Source organism: Seriola dumerili, unplaced genomic scaffold (assembly GCF_002260705.1).
Source record: "Seriola dumerili isolate Sdu_G_001 unplaced genomic scaffold, Sdu_1.0 BDQW01000068.1, whole genome shotgun sequence".
Lineage (NCBI taxonomy): Eukaryota > Metazoa > Chordata > Actinopteri > Carangiformes > Carangidae > Seriola > Seriola dumerili.
Genome location: NW_019174323.1, coordinates 14,379,668 through 14,387,248, shown reverse-complemented (window position 1 = coordinate 14,387,248; position 7,581 = coordinate 14,379,668).

Sequence of the window (7,581 nt, the reverse complement as noted above, 5' to 3'; positions counted from 1 at the left end):
CATACTATCCTATGTTGTTTTTCTCACTTTTTAGTCCTTAATATACTATGATGTCTTTATACCTCACCATATTATGACATATTTTTATGTTTTTATGCCTTAATACACTTTGCCATTTTTTCATTTTTTTTGCCATATTATCCTATATTGTTTTTCTCACTTTTTAGGCCTTATTATGCTATGACATGTGTATACCTTACTATATTATGACGTTTTTTGATGTTTTTATACCTTAATATACTATGCCATTTTTTCACTTTTTTGCCATACTATACTATGACGTTTTTTCACTTTTTTTGGCATACTATCCTATGTAATTTTTCTCTCTTTTTAGTCCTTAATATACTATGACGTCTTTATACCTCACCATATTATGACATCTTTTTATGTTTTTATGCCTTAATACACTATGCCATTTTTTCACTTTTTGCCATACTATACTATGTCGTTTTTTCACTTTTTTTGGCATACTATCCTATATTGTTTTTCTCACTTTTTGGTTGTTAATATACTATGAGGTTTTTATACCTCACTATATTATGACGCCTTTTGATGTTTTTATGCCTTAATATACTATGCCATTTTTCAATTTTTTTGCCATACTATCCTATGTTGTTTTTCTCACTTTTTAGTCCTTAATATACTATGACGTCTTTATACCTCACCATATTATGACATATTTTTATGTTTTTATGCCTTAATACACTATGCCATTTTTTCATTTTTTTTTGCCATATTATCTTATATTGTTTTTCTCACTTTTTAGTCCTTAATATACCATGACGTCTTTATACCTCACCATATTATGACATATTTTTATGTTTTTATGCCTTAATACAGTATGCCATTTTTTTACTTTTTTGCCATACTATACAATGACGTTTTTTCACTTTTTTTGGCATACTATCCTATATTGTTTTTCTCACTTCTTAGGCCTTAATATACTATGAGGTTTTTATACCTCACTATGTTATGACGTTTTTTTTATGTTTTTATGCCTTAATACAGTATGCCATTTTTTTACTTTTTTGCCATACTATACAATGACGTTTTTTCACTTTTTTTGGCATACTATCCTATGTAATTTTTCTCACTTTTTAGTCCTTAATATACAATGACGTCTTTATACCTCACCATATTATGACATCTTTTTATGTTTTTATGCCTTAATACACTATGTCGTTTTTTCACTTTTTTTGGCATACTATCCTATATTGTTTTTCTCACTTTTTAGTTGTTAATATACTATGAGGTTTTTATACCTCACTATATTATGACGTCTTTTGATGTTTTTATGCCTTAATATACTATGCCATTTTCTCACTTTTTTACCATACTTTCCTATATTGTTTTTCTCACTTTTTAGGCGTTAATATACTATGACATCTGTATACCTTACTATAATATGACTTTTTTTAACGTTTTCATGCCTTTTACACTATGCCATTTTTTCACTTTTTTGTCATACTATCCGATATCATTTTCTCACTTTTTAGGCCTTAATATACTATGACTTCTATATAGCTTACTATATTATGACGTCTTTTGATGTTTTTATGCCTTAATACACTATGCAATTTTTTCACTTTTTTGCCATACTATCCTACGTTTTTTTTTTCACTTTTTAGGCCTTAATATACTATGACATCTGTTTACCTTACAATATTATGACATTTTCTGATGTTTTTATGCCTTAATACACTATACCATTTTTTAATTTTTTTTTGCCATATTGTATTATTATACTAGCTTATTTATGATTTTCTACACCTTACTATACTATGTCATTTCTGGACATTTTTATGCCTTACTATATGTATGGTTCACAGCCTGGCTCAATGGTTGGGCAATAAGAAATGGGAGACACAACTTTCAAATGATTTATTTAAGAAAAGGAAAATGAGATGTAGGTCGACAAATAACTGAAATACAATAAACAAAAGAAAGGCCACAACTGCCATCAGGTCTGCAAGGTGTGTAGGAGCGACACTGAAGACAGCCAGAGAGATAGCCAGGGAGGTCAGAGGACCAAAACTTCAAGGGGGAAGACGTTATGCAGCACACCAGGTTCAGGTGTAGGACATCAGGCTGATCCCTGCATCCACCACCTGAAAGAAAAGTAGCAAAAACAAACACGGATATCTAGTGCCCTAGAGGAGGGGTCATCACATCATTTTTGTTCCTTACTATAGTAACAGATTTTTATGCCTTATATACTATTACATCTTAATACCTGATTATATTATGATATTATGACTATGTTGTTTTTTGTTCTATGTTTTTTTTTTTTTTTTGGCATACTATCCTATATCGTTTTCTCACTTTTTAGGCCTTATTATACTATGACGTTTATATACCTCACTATATTATGACGTCTTTTGACGTTTTTATGCCTTAATATACCAGGCCATTTTTTCACTTTTTTGCCATACTATACTGTGTCATTTTTTCATTTTTTTTGCCATACTATCCTATATTGTTTTTCTCACTTTTTAGGCCTTAATATACTATGACGTCTTTATACCTCACCATATTATGACATCTTTTGATGTTTTTATGCCTTAATACACTATGCCATTTTTTCACTTTTTTGCCATACTATCCTATATTGTTTTTCTCACTTTTTAGGCCTTATTATGCTATGACATGTGTATACCTTACAATATTATGACGTTTTTTGATGTTTTTATACCTTAATATACTAGGCCATTTTTTCATTTTTTTGCCATACTATACTATGTCGTTTTTTCACTTTTTTTGGCATACTATCCCATGTTGTTTTTCTCACTTTTTAGGCCTTATTATGCTATGACATGTGTATACCTTACAATATTATGATGTTTTTTGATGTTTTTATACCTTAATATACTAGGCCATTTTTTCATTTTTTTGCCATACTATACTATGTCGTTTTTTCACTTTTTTTGCCATACTATCCTATGTTGTTTTTCTCACTTTTTAGGTCTTAATATACTATGATGTCTTTATACCTCACTATATTATGACATCTTTTGATGTTTTTATGCCTTAATACTCTATGCCATTTTTTCACTTTTTTGCCATACTATCCTATGTTGTTTTTCTCACTTTTTAGGCGTTAATATACTATGATGTCTATATACCTTACAATACTATGACGTTTTTTGATGTTTTTATACCTTAATATACTAAGCCATTTTTTCACTTTTTTGCCATACTATCCTATGTTGTTTTTCTCACTTTTTAGGCGTTAATATACTATGATGTCTATATACCTTACAATACTATGACGTTTTTTGATGTTTTTATACCTTAATATACTAAGCCATTTTTTCACTTTTTTGCCATACTATCCTATGTTGTTTTTCTCACTTTTTAGGCGTTAATATACTATGATGTCTATATACCTTACAATACTATGACGTTTTTTGATGTTTTTATACCTTAATATACTAAGCCATTTTTTCACTTTTTTGCCATACTATCCTATGTTGTTTTTCTCACTTTTTAGGCGTTAATATACTATGATGTCTATATACCTTACAATACTATGACGTTTTTTGATGTTTTTATACCTTAATATACTAAGCCATTTTTTCACTTTTTTGCCATACTATCCTATGTTGTTTTTCTCACTTTTTAGGCGTTAATATACTATGATGTCTATATACCTTACAATATTATGACGTTTTTTGATGTTTTTATACCTTAATATACTAAGCCATTTTTTCACTTTTTTGCCATACTATACTATGTCGTTTTTTCACTTTTTTTGGCATACTATCCTATATTGTTTTTCTCACTTTTTAGGCGTTAATATACTATGATGTCTATATACCTTACAATATTATGACGTTTTTTGATGTTTTTATACCTTAATATACTAAGCCATTTTTTCACTTTTTTGCCATACTATACTATGTCGTTTTTTCACTTTTTTTGGCATACTATCCTATATTGTTTTTCTCACTTTTTAGGCGTTAATATACTATGATGTCTATATACCTTACAATATTATGACGTTTTTTGATGTTTTTATACCTTAATATACTAAGCCATTTTTTCACTTTTTTGCCATACTATACTATGTCGTTTTTTCACTTTTTTTGGCATACTATCCTATATTGTTTTTCTCACTTTTTAGGCGTTAATATACTATGATGTCTATATACCTTACAATATTATGACGTTTTTTGATGTTTTTATACCTTAATATACTAAGCCATTTTTTCACTTTTTTGCCATACTATATACTCTGACGTTTTTTCACTTTTTTTGGCATACTATCCTATGTAATTTTTCTCACTTTTTAGGCCTTATTATACTATGATGTCTATATACCTTACTATATTATGACGTCTTTTGATGTTTTTATGCCTTAATATACCAGGCCGTTTTTTCACTTTTTTGCCATACTATACTATGTAATTTTTCTCACTTTTTAGGCCTTAATATACTATGACATCTGAATACCTTACTATAATATGATGTTTTTTGACGCTTTCATACCTTAATACACTGTTGTTTTTTCACTTTTTTTGCCTTATAACATTATGACGTTTCATGTGTTACTATACAATGATGTTTTTGTCTTTTTATGCCTTACTATACTATGATGTTTTTTCACATTTTTATGCCTTACTATACTATGACATTTTTTGACGTTTTTTGATGTTTTTATGCCTTAATATACTATGAATCTTTTATGCCCATACTATACTATGACTTTTTGCGCCTTAATATACTATGAAATTTTCATGCCTTTCTGGTCTCGTCCGGACTGTCTGACTGTAGCAGTCTGGTCGTCTGAACCTGGAGTGAGTGTGCTGGACACATTGCTCCTCTCCTCCTCCAACAGGATTCTGGGTGGTCCGCTGTGTTCGTAGGTCATGTTTTATTTTGCTTCTTTTTATAGCCTAATCTCTTCAACTGTACTTAAAACAGCTAACCCCAAACCAACAAACAAGATCCTTTGCATCTTTGTTTTCTTTTTCTCTCCGTTAACTCTTTGGGGTGTGTGTGTGTGTCCACTCTGTCAGACATTTAGTCAACAACGGGAAGTTTTGTAGATGCTATCTATAATGCTCTATAATCGCCATAAATTGTTTCCGTGTCTATAAAACAGGGGGATGTGTATTTTGAAGGGCTCTTAACAGGGCAATTGGAGGTCTCCCGTGAGGCGACAGAGGCCGGGAAAACAGCCTGAGGTCTGGCAGGCCTCTGTGTGTGGCCTCACTGGTGCCGGAGAAACCTATAGACTCTACATGAGTGCGACACAGAGACATTAAAGCAGTGCTGTTTATTTCTGATAGGGTAATGAAGCAGCTAAAAGGTCAATGCTGTACTCAGTTTCAGGTTTTTAAAGTGGCTTAATTAAAAGCTGTAGTGCATATTGAAGCGTGAAAAGGACTCATTGGTCTTTGTGTCCTTGAATCTGTTTAATTTTTCCTCTTAGTCTTTATACATGAAACTCAGGTTTTGAAGTGCAGGTCAAATAAATGCCATGAAGGTGGTTGTAACCATGCAGGGTGCCAGGGCTGTTTTGAGGCCACTGAGGTCATGTCGTGGTTGGGGACATGTATTTTTTTTCTCCTGCTTTTAGGATTATGAATAAATGCATAAACACGTCTAAATACAAGTAGAAAGCTGTTGGGAAATAAATTATGCTGCCAATATAACTCAACAGCAGAAGGAGCACTCCACAGGGTTTACACATCAAGTTCAGTTAACAGAAAGCCTGAATTACAAACAGGACTTGTAAAATTTGTAAGACAAGACTACTTAGAGGACAGGAAGGGTCTACTGAAAGATGCTATCATGTTGCACTATGGGAAGTGTAGGATCCAGTGTTTTTTGGAGCTTCAACCAGATTGGACTTAAAGTTAAGATATCCAAGCTTCTGCTGCTCGAAACAATTGGTGACCTAATGGAGCCAACGTCCAAACGAGTTACGTTTTCTTGAGCTGTTTTCTGAAAACAGAATTTTGCACTTCAGGGTCAGCGTATCTAGCACATTTGTTTTTTTTTTTTGTTTGATTAAAGTATCAGTTAAACTACACAACCATGTACCAGCAGTTAGCAGGGTTTTCATTTGGTACAGTTTTGTAATAAGCTCTATATTAAACAAACCCTCATGTTAGAGTCATGATTTTCTTTAGAATAATCTCATATTTCCTCATGCTGGTTTTTGCTTAACAAGTTTACATCATAGAATTCTTAATTAAGTTAAAGGGCCTGAATTCTTCCACCACCGCCGAGCACTACATTACTGGATTGGCGTATTCAACTTTTTGCTTCAAACACTACAATCAACTGCAAATCAACAAATCTAAACTGACTTCATCAAACAAGAATCGACCAAAATGCTGAAATGACCTGAGCTCATTCAGCTGTCAGGAGCTGTCTGGGCCTGTTCGCTCCAGACAAGAAAAACAGATTCACACAAAACTGTAAATACAGAGAGAAGCAGTGTAGAGGAGAAGAGGAGGTCATCGTATCAGGTTGGTTTGAACTGAGATCTGATAAGCACCTCATGGCTCACTCCCATGACGAGGCTTCCTCTGGCGTCCTGTCTGCGGCCGGCCGCAGTGATTACAGCCCTTAGTTCTCCTCTGGTCACTCTCTGTCCCTTAGATGGTTGTCTCAGACGCCGCTTCCTCCATTCATAGCTCTGTCTGCCCGTGTGTGTGTGTGTACATGCATTTATGTAAACCAACCAAGTAGCTTTTCCGGGGGCTGTTCTGTGAGGAAAGGTTATCAAAACACAACAGTGCAGTGGGAACTGTAAACATGCATGTGCACAGAGTTGAGGCTGAGGGCCATTTTCCTTTGCACTGTACTGTGCAGCCATCCTCACTGCAAACATTCACTGTCAAATTACACCTGGTTATGTGCAGTGCCACAGATAAGAGCTCCTGAACACGCCTGTGTTCACCTGCGTATTTTTCCTGCACCAGTACCAACAATTCTGCCTTATTGGGTCTGTTGTGTTTATCTTGATTGGAGCTAATAGCCCGCAGTAGCTGTGCTGCATTTTTCACAACAGGATGATTTTGTGTATTTATTCTAAGCTTTCAGAAAATGCTCCGTACAATGCTATAAAAAAAAACACTTTTCACAAACTCATAAGGAATCAGAAAGTTGCTCCATGTTACTCTTTACCACCACTAGCATGTCCACACCCACTGTCCCAGGGTTGCTAATTAAATCCAGAACTGCAGGTCTGTGCAGTAGTACTATATATTTTACTACAGCCCTGGAAGTGTGCGCTGTATTAAAGCTTGAAATAGACTGGACTCAATTAGACTGGGGTAGTAGTCGAACTGTTGAATGAAGGAGGAAGCTCTTGTAATTCTTTCTGGTCTACAGACAAAGGTCGAATAAGGTCAAAGTAGTTACTGCAGTGGTTTCTAGAAAATTGCAGGTTCCACATTAAAACAGCACCCAAACAAACAGGACGGGCTTTATAAAACTCTAGGATGTTGTTGAACTATATGGATATACATTATCAGTACTTACATTATGAGTTCTTCACCTCCTAAAGAAAACACAGAGGCTCTATAATATTCTGCTCATTTTGTTTTATTGCACTTTTAACCATGA